The 14402-nt window shown below is 30.6% G+C and overlaps 1 non-coding gene across 1 annotated transcript; it reads left to right on the plus strand.

Moving 5' to 3' along the window:
• The first annotated feature begins 2694 nt into the window (after positions 1 to 2694).
• TRNAQ-UUG (transfer RNA glutamine (anticodon UUG)) lies at positions 2695 to 2766 on the plus strand. Its single transcript has one exon. It is a non-coding gene; the product is annotated as a tRNA-Gln (tRNA).
• The last annotated feature ends 11636 nt before the right edge of the window (positions 2767 to 14402 follow it).

Here is a 14402-nt window from a genome sequence, read left to right on the forward strand (position 1 = left end):
TATATATATATATATATACATTACCAATAAAATAAACGCTGGAAAATGATATAATAGTACAATAAGTTATAAAATAAGCCAGGGAAGATAATAAAAAGGGAAGAATATCAAAAACAATTTCATACATCTATAGATGTAGTAACTGCATTAATAAATGCGTTTTGTTGCTTAAAAATGTATTTAAATGTTAATAAAATCTTTAAAGTGTTTAAATTCTTATTATAAATAGGATAATCAATAAAAATTAGGAGGAACCATTTCTTAATTCATGTTGAGAATAACGTGTGGTTATCTGCCATTTTCCTCATTAAGACGGGAAGCCGAATTTGGAACTGGTTCCAAAATCCATCAGTGCGGTGAATTTTTTCTTTCATAAGCACGATTTTATAAACTGTAATGAATAAATAAAAAATATGTGACATAATTGGCAATGTATATTTGATGTGTTTATTAATGGAAAAAATAATATTTAAAATATTTTTTATTGTTAATCATTTTTCAAAATTGCATTTTATTTATTTATGTATTTATTTTTTTAAAATAGTATTATGAAACATTTAGCAAAATTTTTAGCCCTATCGATATATAAAGTATGTTGATCTACTTCAAAATATTCAAGAAGAAACTTAGAACCGCCTTTATCTAAACTGTTTTGGCTAACAATCTCTTTGTATTTTTAAATTATATTTGGAAATGGAAGAACACGAAAATGTAAGCATATTGTGTAAAACATTAATATTTCGATACATGACTGCATGTATCGAATTATTAATGTTTTACACGAAATATTAATGTTTATTAATAATAGTAATTATTATATAAATTAATAAATAATAATTGCATTATTATTATAATTGTAATCATTATTATTATTAATAATTGTAATTTATAATAATAATTATTTGTATTCTACTAATGGCTTCTGACATGATAATACAGATCCTTAGATACAGTTTTATGTTCAATCGAGTTTGAGGAGAAATATCAGTAAAATGCTATTCATATATTTTGCAATAAGTAAATACTCATTTATGAAAAAAAATGTTCTATTTTATTGAAAGTGCTTTCGTAACTAATTATACTGAATTTACACATAATTGGTGTAAACTTGATATATTTGATATATATAATATTTGATCAAATTTCGATTTTAAAAGCTTATTTAATTTACAAAAACATATTATTTTTATTTAAGAAATCTCAGATTTTCGAGATCAATAAATGCAATCATACAACACCTAATACAGTTTAACTTCGATATCTACAAAAATATTCTTTAAAAGTCGCTTATGAGTGGTTTGGATTTTCTCGAGGATTAGGTTTTGACTGTTCTAACTCCTATAGTTCTTGATAACTTATTTTACACAGAACGTAGAAATTTATGGACAACAATTCTGTCGTTTAGGATTGGAGAAAGTCCTTGGATGTAAGCTACAGATAAAACAACAGAAATATAGAAATGCCCTCGGAACATCCCTAAAACCAATTTTATACCTTTTACAAGTAGTTGAAAAAAAAATTTATCATTACACACAGATTAAGCCAGCAATACCGTTGTGTGATTCGGGCTCTTAATTCTCTAAAAGGACGGAGTAATACTTGTTATATTCAAATTTTGCCTCGCTTTCCCATTTAATTATTATTTGCATTATTAACTTGTCTTGGAATAGATCCTATTAATGATTCGATTGTTATAATGAACGAAAGAGAAGTTGCACAACTATAATCTGCAGTAAATTATCAGCTTACATAACCTTTAAGTGTGATCAGCAGTGTAAGAGATTATTAAACATTTTATCTGTATTAGATTAACGGTTATTAAACACAATAGTTAATAACTAAATTGTTATAGTATAATAATTGTAATGGTATTATGGAATATCAAGTACCTATATAGTTTTATATAACAAAGATTATAATTTAATGATTAAAAACAAAATATTGTATATAAACTTTATATAAAACAAACAGAACTAAGAGGTTTGTTCTAATTTATGAAACAATGAATTTAATAAACAAAAGGTGTTTAGTTTATTTTATTTATGTTTTTTTTTTCTTAGACAGTACTCTGTACAAGGGTCATGTATTTATTTAAGGACAATATTCTATGAATAAAGTATAACAAATTTTTCAATACTTACTATAAAGATTATACAAAATTAACGGTATCGTATTTTAATTTCAAGACTAATCTTGAATGGTAATGAATTTTCATTAATAAATCACTTGATAAGGAATATTCATAAGTATATGCAATAAATAATAAGTACATACAAATATCAAATAAATATTTAAAATATATCTTTCCAATATACTCGCAGTCTTGTGGACATAAGGTAGATACGAAGTTCACTGTTTATGACTGACCAATATGGAATGAGAATGGTTATCTTTTAGAAGATTGGCCATAAAGTGTGTTCACATTTTTTTACATAGAGCATTTTCAAGAACTCTATGTAAAAAAGTCATCAATATTTAGAGTGATATTTGTAAAAAACAAACAAAAAATGTATGAATACATACCCTCAGTTAAAATGGAGGGGTTTCAAGTCTTGAAATGTAAATCTTGATGTCAATAATTCATCGAAGTTCATCCGCTACTTAATTGGTTAAAACAAGAGTATGTGACCTAACCTTTGACAGCTGCCTGAGCTCATCGTTCGAAACTCCTAGGAAAGGAAACGTCTTCGTCCTGGTCCCATGGTGTAACGGTTAGCACTCTGGACTTTGAATCCAGCGATCCGAGTTCAAATCTCGGTGGGACCTGTTTATTTTTTTTAACCTATCTTTGTCAAGAATAGGAATACAAAGGTAGAATCAGTTTCTATTTTATTCATACAACAGAAAGTAGAGTTTGATTGCATTTTTATTGATGCAATTTTATTAAACATTTTATACAAATCATAAAAAAAAACATTAACATAATATATGTTCATAACCAGGAAAAAAATCACATCCAAATTAAATTAAACTTTCCACAATAAATTTACAATCATTTTTGATATTATGAATAATTCGTAAAATAATCCCATTGGGAAATAATTTAACACGTATAACACAATAGAAAATTTATGTATAGACATATCAGGCAGGATATAATAAATAATTGTTTGTTTTAACTATTTCAGCAATTGTTATGTATTATTATCATTTATATTAAGTTTGACCATTGGTGATTTTCTTGAAAAACTATTTAAAAAATCAAATCTCCAAAATGGATTGAGATAGAATGGGAAGTTCGAGGCCCTGAACTATATTTTTGATAAACTATTTCCCCTCTCCCCAGAAACATCCTACTTTGTAACTATTACTTATATTTTACTGTATTGTTGTTAATAATAACTCATTATATATTTATTCGTTTTACTACTTTAAAATTTCAAAATTTTGATGGGGCTCACAAGAGGAAGATATGAAGGTAAAAACATTTAGTGTAATCGGTATTCGATGGTTGATAGGAAAAAAAAAAATTAAATCCCCTTTTCAGGGGAGAACTCTTTTTTTTAATACTATTTAAAAGTTTAAAAAAATTCTGTAAACCATGTTATTATTCATTTAATAAGTTCATAGATACTTGTTTATTAGTTGAATGATTCATTCAAAACATAATTTGAAGTTTTTCTTTTCTGTGATAAATAGTTTGAGATATGAATTGTTCCCGTTTATCGAAGTAAATATTTTTTTAATAAATGACTCCAGAGTTTTAAATTACAAATGTAATTGCTTTTGGTGGTTTATGTATCATAATATCAATACGACAACCATGAATAACCGCAATATATGTGATAATGCGATATTATTGTTCCTTAAGTATCATTCCTTGTCCTGAAGAAACAATTCCGACTTACACCGGCTACAAAACACTGAGTCCTGAAATTTTTTAATGACTAAAACATTTGGGGGACTACATTTATGTAAAATAGAAACCCTTTAATGTTACTGTTATATATACTATTATTAGTTAGTTAATAATAATAATTTAAACTTTAACTGTTAGTTAAAGTTATCAGTCCAAATCGCTACTTTGCTTTATTAGTGGCACATACGATAAAATTATGATTTTGTTTTAAATTGAGCGTATTCCAAAGATAATATCTTAGTTACCTTCTCTAATGGGTCACCCAGGAGGTGCCAAAGCACGATCCCCATGGATAAGGTCCTCACCGAGGGAAGGACTTGGGGCTCTGCAGTCTGAAGTCACTCACACCATCACCACCACCAACCAGAACGGTCCCTCTCCATTCTTTGTAAGTCCCTCGTCTATCATGCTACGATTGTAAACCCGCCTTCAGAGGACCCTTAAACCTTTCTTAGTATGTCATGCGGCAAAACAAGATTAATTTTAATGTATGTATATATATTGTCTATTGTATATATTGTGTGAGTTTGTAAATAAAAATATTGAGGAAGTAAGAAAAAAAAAAGGATTAAAATGTGAAAATCATACGTCTGGTCCATTTTCATCACTTAACATTAGTGCCAGTCATTGGATAATATAAGAACTATTCCACTCCATTTGCTTTGGAGGTTATACTTTACCTTTATAAAAGATTTATGAGAAGTAAATAAAATATTAAAAGAAGATCGTTTATTCAATCCTTTACCATGACCGACCCCCCAGGGTAAGGGACTTTAAAAATTTGTAATCGATCTGCAATTAATTGATTCAATTCACTTACTGATTTAGGCAGTTACTACATGAAGATTCCATTAAAAAATACGCCTGATTATTTACTTTAGTCAGTAAAAAATTAATAAAATAAAAACTGTAGTTCCAGACGTTTTTTCTTCACTCACAGAAAATATTTAAAGGCGTAGATAGGAGAACATGGCAAGATGACTGGGGTTGGATGGGATGTTAGAGGGTAGTCCCTTAGATTGTTCTAGACTACCAACCAGACGATCATTTGAGAAATTCTTTTGCTAGTCTTATTTCCTGATGGGAAATGCTTAAGGTGTTTTCTTCCTTGCTTTTTTTTTTTTTTTTATTTTAAGAAAAAAAAAACCTTGGAAATTTCACTCCCCCATTTTTTCCAAAGTTTTCAATAATTAGGGAGTGAATAACTCTATTCTTTACATTAATATTAAACTGTTTAAAGTTTTCTAAGATACTTTTTTCTATAAAATTTTTTTTTCACATCCAAAAATGTATATTTTTACTTGCACTGTAAAAAATATTCACTCTGTACTCCCTAATTTTATATAACAAATTTTTTCTAATAACTCCTGCGTACATGAAAAGGCATTAATGCCACTAAGTAGGTACGAAATTAAGACTTTTTACTATCGAGACTTTAGGTGAAACCTACACATCTTCAGGTATTGACCCTTTTAGAGTCGTTGGGAAATTTCCGCAAATACTTTTATAAAGAAGTTACGACAATCTACTGTATAATCTATTTTTCTTAATGAAAGTACAATAATACTATACCTTTTCTGATGTATTTAGTCCTATTTTACAACGTAAAATTATTTTGTACTCTGTCTTAACCTTTGGGTTAATGTAGTAGAAAATAATTTTTTTTTTTTTAATCATTTATTTATTGTTATTTACAACTGTATAACATATATATAACAAGTAAATTTGCTATAGGTGAGATAGTGACATGATACAAACATGTGGAATAATAATAACATTGATAAAACTCCAATAACATTCCCAGAGGAAAAGATCTCAAGGCAATCTTCTTTTCAGACGCCTAGGAGGATTATTAGGTAATGAAGGAGAAGATAGGTTATAAACAAGTGGATTTGGGTGGTTGGGAAGTTTTCCATGGAAGGAATGATACCTGGTTTTGGCCAAATCGGCAACACATGGGACATTGGGGTCATGATGGATGACTTGATTTGTGAGCATTAAGGATTTTACAAAGGGATGGATTCGGGAGGAATTTGATGGTTTAGTGGAGTCCCAAGGCTCAACTCCGTATGTCCAGATAGGCCTTATAATAGTCATGTAGGTCTGTCTATTGTAACGGATTGGCAATTTAGACCGTTTGTCTAGTAAATGTTGTAATAGTCGAAATCGACGAGCAGTTTCCAGTCTTTTCAGTCTTGTATGAGGACGTTGGTCGAGATGTAATCCTAAGTAACGGACCTGTTCGCTAGGATGGGTTGGGATGTCAGCTGTGAAAACTGTATAAAGGGTAGGACCAAGGACACTACCCTGAGGTACACCAGTAGATTGACGGAATAGGGATGAATAAGTGCCTTTGTAATTTACTTGAAATTATCTATCGGAGAGATAAGAATGGGTATTAAGGAAGTACGTAGGGGGTAGGAATTTACGCATCTTGTTTAGCAGTCCTGGGTGCCAGGCTCGGTCAAAAGCCTGTTCTACATCAAAAAAGACTCCCGAGCAGTACATTCCGCGCTCCAATGAAGACGAGACATCAACCACACGATGGCATTGCTGGATAGTGAAATGGGATGTTCGGATTCCAAACTGGTGATCTGGGATTATGTGGCTGGAATCAAGGATGGGATGCAGGCGTTTCAATATGAGTTTCTCAGGGATTTTGCCCATGATAGGTAACAGGGAGATATGACGGTCGGAGGATGGGTATTCTGGTGGCTTTTGAGGTTTGGGAATCATTTTGATTATGGATAATTTCCAAGGGTCAGGAAAATATGTGGATCTGAGTATAGCATTGTAGATGTAGGTGAGGAATATAATAGATTTTCCAGGAAGATGTTTTTGAATCTGGGATGTTGGATATCTCTGAAGGATGAAATGCTTTAGGAGGAAGGGTCATTTGAAGTGGAGTATTCAATTCTTCTTTAATGTATTCGATATGAGTTGGATTAAGGATGTCAGGGTGTGGCTCAAATGTTATAGAAAGGTGCTGACCGAATACCTGAGTTTTTTCATCGTCCGATTTTGTGCATGTTTGTGATTCAGTAAGAAGAGGGTGATTAAAATTTTTGAAGTTAAGAAGCGTCTTAGTGGCCGTCCATAAAGAATTGTCAGTAGTCGTGAGGTTTTGAGTTAAGTTAGTTAAATTTTGTATTTTGAATTGTTTAAGTTCTCTTTTGAGTTTGTTTGCCAATGTAGTATAATATGTTTTATCTGCTGGGTATCTAGTCCTGTGAAACTTCGCTCTTGCTCAGCGCTTTTTCTTTAATAAGATGTTAATGTGCTGTGGCAAGTTAGTACGTATGGTATTATTAATTTTACCGGTCGTTGTGTTGTCGTAAATGCAAATTCTTATAGATTCGGTCAAGTTTTTAAATGCTTCGTCAATGTCATGTTTAGTTTTAAGTAGAGTTTTCAGGTCCAATTTGTTTTCCAAATCATTGCGATATTTGTCGCAGTCAACTTGTCCAGAAAAATATTAACCTGATTATTATATATAAAATGAATATGTATGTATTTGCCCTACAAACACCCATATGGTCAAGCTGATTCTACTAAGTATAGTACTAAGTAAGGGCAGTAAATGAATTCTGTGAAGTATGATCGTTATCGGCTCAACCGTTACAGTGGCCCTCAGAATGGGTAAGTTACCTTAAAATAACTAAATTTGTTGTTGCTAAGTGTCCTTGCTAAGCTCGATCCATACTTAAAGCGTAAGGTTTATATTTGTTATTTAATAAATATTTTAAGTGTATGAAGCACCAGATACATAAATAGATATTACAATCTGACATATTTTTGGGAATACATTCACCTTGGATTGTTGAGAATTATATCGACTATTATAAAGTATAGTTAGCAGTAAAATATCAACATTTTGGAGGATTGAAATAAATTTAAAACTTGTTCCGTCAACTAATACAAGGCCGCACCTTCCAATTATAAATTCAAACCTTCATCTGTATAAGCAGTTCATAACTCATTTTGTTGTAAATTAATTAAATTGATCGCTCTTAATCGATACCAATTATGTTAAAATAACCCAGCCGTTGACCGTTTCGGTTAGGCCTAATATAGAAACATCATTATCACTTCCTTTTCGCTACAACAGGATTACTTAAAAAAAAAAAAAATCGAAGAAAAAAACAGCCATTAACTGTTATTTATGACGCGGCCATTTCAATATTTATAACGAATCCTCTTTGGAAATAATCAACAAGGTTGATTTATACGTTCGTATTATTTAATTAAGGAGGCGGTGGATTCAAAAGGACCGTTTAATTAGTCTCACTCCTTTCATTATTCCTTGTATCTTTTCCATATTTCATACGCTTTTTGTGCTCAAAGCCGCAGGAGGGCAAAGGAGAAAAAAAATGGAAGAGAGCTATAAAGCAAAATGAAACAAAATCCGACAGCTACGTAATAAATTAGGCGATGAAAATGCCACGGGAGCCTTTCCTTTCCAAACAAACCGGACACCATTAAAGTTACTAATGGCGGCTTCGGCCATAATTACCGACCATTATCGTAACATATATCTGCCCGCCTGTCCGCTCAAATAAATCATAACTCATTACAGCGGGATCGGATTTATGGAGACAGGGGAAGGCGTGAGTCGGCCTCTTGACTTCTTAATAAATTAAAATATACTGCTCTCAGGCGGTTATTTATAGAAGGAATTATATCTGGAGAGATCTGGTGTCTTGTCCAAGCCCTTCCTCGCCATGCCCACATTTAATCCTCCAATATAAATTCCTTACATGAAACCGAGGATTCTTGTGAGAGGAGATATATGGCTTGTCATTCACTGGTATTTAATTCACTACATTTGTTAGTGATGTAGCGAAAACATTCAATACAAGAACCCCTCGGAAGTATAGTAAGAAGAATAGAATATTAATTATATATTATAATTTTATTTGTAATGATATCACTTTTTTATCAATTGCTTTATCACAAGATTGCCCTGCTGAGACTTTGATGATTATTATGCCAGTTTGTAAGTTATTTCCTAATAGTTGATAATAAGCAGTATCGTTTCGCGCAGAAGACACCCCTAACTATTTACAATATTATAATTATTAAACAGTTACAAATCATAAATAAGAATTATAAAAACAACAATAGTTAATTAAAGAATACAAGAGAAAACATAAATAATTATTTATAGTAATAATTAAATAAATGACTTCTCGAGTAATAAAGAAATAGAAAATAATGATAAAATTGATAACAAAAATAAATGAATATATGGTAGATATGTTTATAGCATAATATCTTATACCAAACTGGACTTTAGTCATTCCATAAGATTGAATTACCCAAGTTATTTGCTACTACACATTAAACTGTTGGTAATTTGGAATGGAATTTTATGAAAGTTTTTTTTTTTTTAAATTCATCTATTGATTCCAACTGTGTCCTAAGAATCGCAGTTAATGCTCCTTGGTTCATAAGAAATAGCCAATTGCATTGCGAATTACAAGTGGAGTCAACAGAGGATTATATCAAAAAACAGTTCATGAAGTTCCACTCCCCGTTGCCAGTTAAAGGAGCAGTGACATACAACCTGGGAAACCCAACCTCAACCCGAAGACTGAAGCCCAGACTGCTGCAGGACATTCTTTTATGAATTTTTAATAAATATAATCACTATTAATAAATAAATAGTCACACTACCTCTATTTAAATACTATTATTATTCATTTTATTTATTCATTATTATTTTTTTTTTCTCTCTTCCCTTTTTCAAATTAACTTGTTTCTTTTTACTATTGGAAGACAATTGTTTGTTTTATTTAAGTGTACCAATATCATTAATTTTTGTTATTAATTTTACTTTCCTCTTTTATTAAGAAGCATTATTCTTATCTATTTATTTTCTTTTTTTTTTCTTTTAATAAGAACATTGTATATAGTTAGGAGTGTCATTTGTATAATATAAGTTTTATCAACCATGTAAACCCACCAGGCCGATCTGGTATAAAAATAAAAAAAATTCCAACTGTAATCGTCGGTGTAATTGGCTGCTTCTTATAAATCAGAGAGAATCTACTGCGATTATTATAAAGAACGCCGCATCACAGACTTCGCAACCGTACATCAGTAATAGATTTAGTATTGCTTAGCAAATAAGAGCAGTTGTATTGGATTTTAATATATATTTTCTGTTGACGATAGGATACATTGAGCTAACGTTGCGTAAGTTTGGGTTAGTTTTATACTCAAAAGGTAATTCCAGGCAAGGTGACGAGATGAGCACCAAGGTATATTACTGCTTCAGGCAGGACTGTATTGCGTTTAATGGCGTCACATTTAAAACTTCTGTAATATGGAAAAATATTCAATAAAATAAAAGATTTTTTGACAAATTAAAATTCTATGTCCAAAACTTATTCAGTGTATTTCATAAGAAATATCTTCCTTTAGTGAACTGATTTCTAAAATCAATTTTTAACTTATTTCATATCATGAGATGAGATTCTTATACATATGAGATATTTTTTTAATTGTAAATTGCCAAATCTGGTTATACTGCCTTACGTTGAATACTACTAATGTAGTCTGTCGAATTTTTTCCTAAAATAATAAACCTGAATCGGAGAAGGCTGGGTGTACAATTAGTATCCGCTTAGGCAACACCAAAGGTTTTAAAGGTTTCCTTGTTATCCGATGTGTAAGTTGTACAGATATGTTTAAACCTATGAAAGTATTGAAAAATGCTTGTAGGAGGGATTACAATGTTGGGGGTAAGCCGGCTGGTGGAGCCATAAATGCGGGCCTCGTCATCGACCTAGGGGCATAGAAGACTTCTTTTTCGGTTTCTTCTGCCTTATTTTTCACTTTCACTTTTTCACGTGATCAACCTCCCTCTTTTTGGCTTCACTTTTGCTTTGAAGGAGTTTAAGGTTATGCCACATACAAACTATATACAATAATTAAATTTGCTAATAGTATTAAATTTTTAAAAGTAGTTTAAGTAAATAGAGTTAGAAAGATTTAAACTGATATATTATGGGCGTTGAAATGCATTTAAATAACTTTGATAAATCAGTAATAAGTTTAAATATCTTTAAAGATATTTCAAAATACATTAAAAATTTAAATGTAGATTTTTTTATTAATCGAGTTTTAAATTATCTTGAGTTGAATAAAATTGCATTACGTTGAAAGGAACTGGATGCTGACTTCAGATTAGCAATACAATATCATGTACATGTTAAAATATACATGATATGCTGTTATAAGTATGATGTATATGATGTATGCTGTATGATGTTATAATATTTAATAAACGCTCAAAACATTACAATGTGCAGTTACATGATTCAACTAAGGGCTGCTAGGGTAAATTAGAGGTCACAATGTTAAAGTTTAATAACAAGCCATATCTGAATGGTAAAAATAAGATATGAAATTAGAATTATTTAATTAGTAAATATCAAGCGTAATTAGGTGTTGACCGAGTGGACTTGGTGGAGAAAATGGGAGAACACTTTCGCTTCTTTCGAGGAAGTAGTTGATTGTTAAGCCTCAGTTAAAGATTTGGGATTCTGCTGGTACAATTCAAAGTAAACTTATGATAATATATGTCTGAAGTCGAAGACAAGTGAAATTAGTTTAGTTACACCTGTCAAGGAATAGGGAACTATGGAGTAAAATAATAAAGAACCTATAGTATATTATCATTTCTAATGAATTATTCTAGCGTAGAATAGGAAATAATTTATTCATTTATATCTGCAAAATAATTATTTTATTTTTTATTAATTAATTAAATTAATTAAAAAAATTGATCAATAAAGTAGTGATAATTGCTGTAAATTCTTAGTGATTATAAAGCAAACTCATACCTCCCAGAGAAGCTTTTAGTTCTATAGAGAACGGAAATAGATTATTATTTATTATTATAATCTGTCTGAAAGTACTATTGATAAAAATCGAGAACTGAAGAACATTGTTAATAATATTCTTTAGACATCGAGTATCGTGACCATTTATTTGTGCTCCCTTAATGTATCAAAATAAATTTTCAGATACACTCCCCTTTTATATTAGAAAAACCTAAAATTGCTATTATTTTTTTTTTTATTCGAAGCTCCATAACATTAAAACTACCCACAACACTAAAAAACTTAAAAAAAAAATAGCAGATTATCTCTAAAATATGGCTCTTATTAGACATCTGTACCTCAACTAGTTCCTGAGATATAGTATAAAGTATCGAATCGTATAGAAATAATAATAATGTATAGAATAATAATATGTATATATAGAATAATAATAATATGTACATGGAATAATGTATAGAAATCGACATTTCCAGAATTTGTTTTGGCAAATTTCATAAAACCTACTACTTCTACGAAAATTCTGATTGTTAACTACATTATAGTACATTAAGCTAACTTTAATCTGAGTGCTAACAGACATCTGTACGTTAAGTAGTTAACTAAAAGTTGTTTCCGAACAACTAAAAATCAAAATTTATTTTGGAAAATAGTTTTTTCCAATTCATTAACTACTGATGTTTTGTTATTTCATTATGAAATGTTCCTTTTTAAAAAATTGTACCTCAGGAAGTATTAAACATATACAGCTCTACAAGGTTCATATTTTAGAAAATTTACTCTAATTTAAATTATGTTCGGGTTTTTTAGTCGTGTTGGAAGTCTTAAAGATATAGAGGTCCATATGAAAATTTAATTTTTATTTTAACGTTTTGAAACAGTCAATATTTTTTTTTCATCCCTAACTATGGTTGGTGGACTCGTAACTCGGAATTTTTACTAGTAATTATATAAAGCTTTTATTTAAGTACTAAAACTACAACTAAAAAATAACCTAATAAATAAAAAAATAAAATAACTGAAAAATAACTACAAACTACAGTACTAAAAATACTTCATTTAAGTACTAAAATTACAAAAGGTTGATCTTCATGGCTATTATAAGGTTTATCTGGACATATAGTGTTGGGGCTCCTCTAAACCATAGAAGCCCTCCCGAATACAATCCTTAATTCTCCTTCCTTTGTCACAAATCAAGTCATTCATCAGGACCTCAACGTTCCATATGTTGCAGATTTGGCCAGAACCAGGTACCAATCCTTGATAAACTTCCAAACCACCTCGTTTCTAACCTGGCTTCTCCTTCATTACCTAATAATCCTCCAAGGTGTCTGAAGAGAAGATGGCCTGGAGATCTCTAGAAATGTTATTGGAGTTCTATCAATGGGCCATCATGGTCATCATATGTCACATTGAGGTCCTGATGGATGATTTGATTTGTGACAAAGTAAGGAGAATTAAGGATTTTACGAAGGATTTTGGACTGTAAAGATTGTATACGGGAGGAATTCGATGCTTTAGTAGAGCCAGATAGCTCAACTCCGTATGTTCAGATAAGCCTTATAACAGTCATGTAAATGGTCTTTTGTAATGGATTAGAAGTTTAGACCGTTTATCTAGTAAATGTTGAAATAGTGGGAATCGACGAGCAGTTTCCTGTCTTTTCATTGTAGTTTGAAGTTTTGAATAATAATAAATAAATTTAATAAAAATTGGCGTGAAGTAATTGCAATTTTTTTTTACAAGCTTTTGAGCCATATGGATAGATATATATCAAGTTTTGAAAGACTATTTACATAATAATCTTTAGATTTATGAATCATTATAATTGTGTAAATCGCCCGTATTATTTAAGCAGTTATGCATAATACTATACGACCTATATGACCTACTACATTCGGGGCATTTGCATGAAAAATGATTTGTGAGTGTTATGAAATTGACAAAGTACAAATGTTAAATGTGTTGTTAGTAACGCTGAAATCGTTTCTGAAATGATTACCTAAAGCATTCACGGAGGAGTGAAACATTAACGGCGTGAAGGGAGGTCATGTGAAGGAACATTTCCAAACATATAATTACATTCATAATTTATAGCCTCCGTTTCCAGCCCGAACACTTACCGAGGGAAATAAATACGTAGATGATTGATACCTCAACTAAATTAACAACAATATTTTTCACTCACGAAAACCGCACGGCCACACGGACATTGAATTATTTCCACGAAAGCAATAAATCCCATGGAGCAGTAATGCAGAGCCGCGCAAGTGGAATACACTCATGGTCATCCAGGTCCCTTCCTTGAGGTCCAATGTGTGCCTTCTCTTATACACATCATCTATCATAGTCAATCTGCTAATCTATTTTCTATTAATCTTCTTTGAAACATATTCAGTAGATTTACAATATTTAAAATATTGTTTTTTTTTTTAGATCATTTGCCTTAAAGATTCACAAGTAAACAAAAATATGTTGTGCGGGCATCACACAACTATCACTTATCGTCTTAAATCGAGATTAAATTAATATGTATATTTAAACCAGATATTTCTTTAGTATTCAAGATTTTTTTTTTTAATATTTATTTATTGCTATTTAAACTGCACATTATAATACATTTAGTAAATCTGATCTAAGTTAAATTGGAGTGTTACAGGCGTGTAGAGAAACTACCCATTGGTAGCACTCTAATG

This window comes from Halyomorpha halys, unplaced genomic scaffold (genome assembly GCF_000696795.3).
Source record: "Halyomorpha halys isolate HHAL.00 unplaced genomic scaffold, Hhal_1.1 Scaffold432.1, whole genome shotgun sequence".
Taxonomy (NCBI): domain Eukaryota; kingdom Metazoa; phylum Arthropoda; class Insecta; order Hemiptera; family Pentatomidae; genus Halyomorpha; species Halyomorpha halys.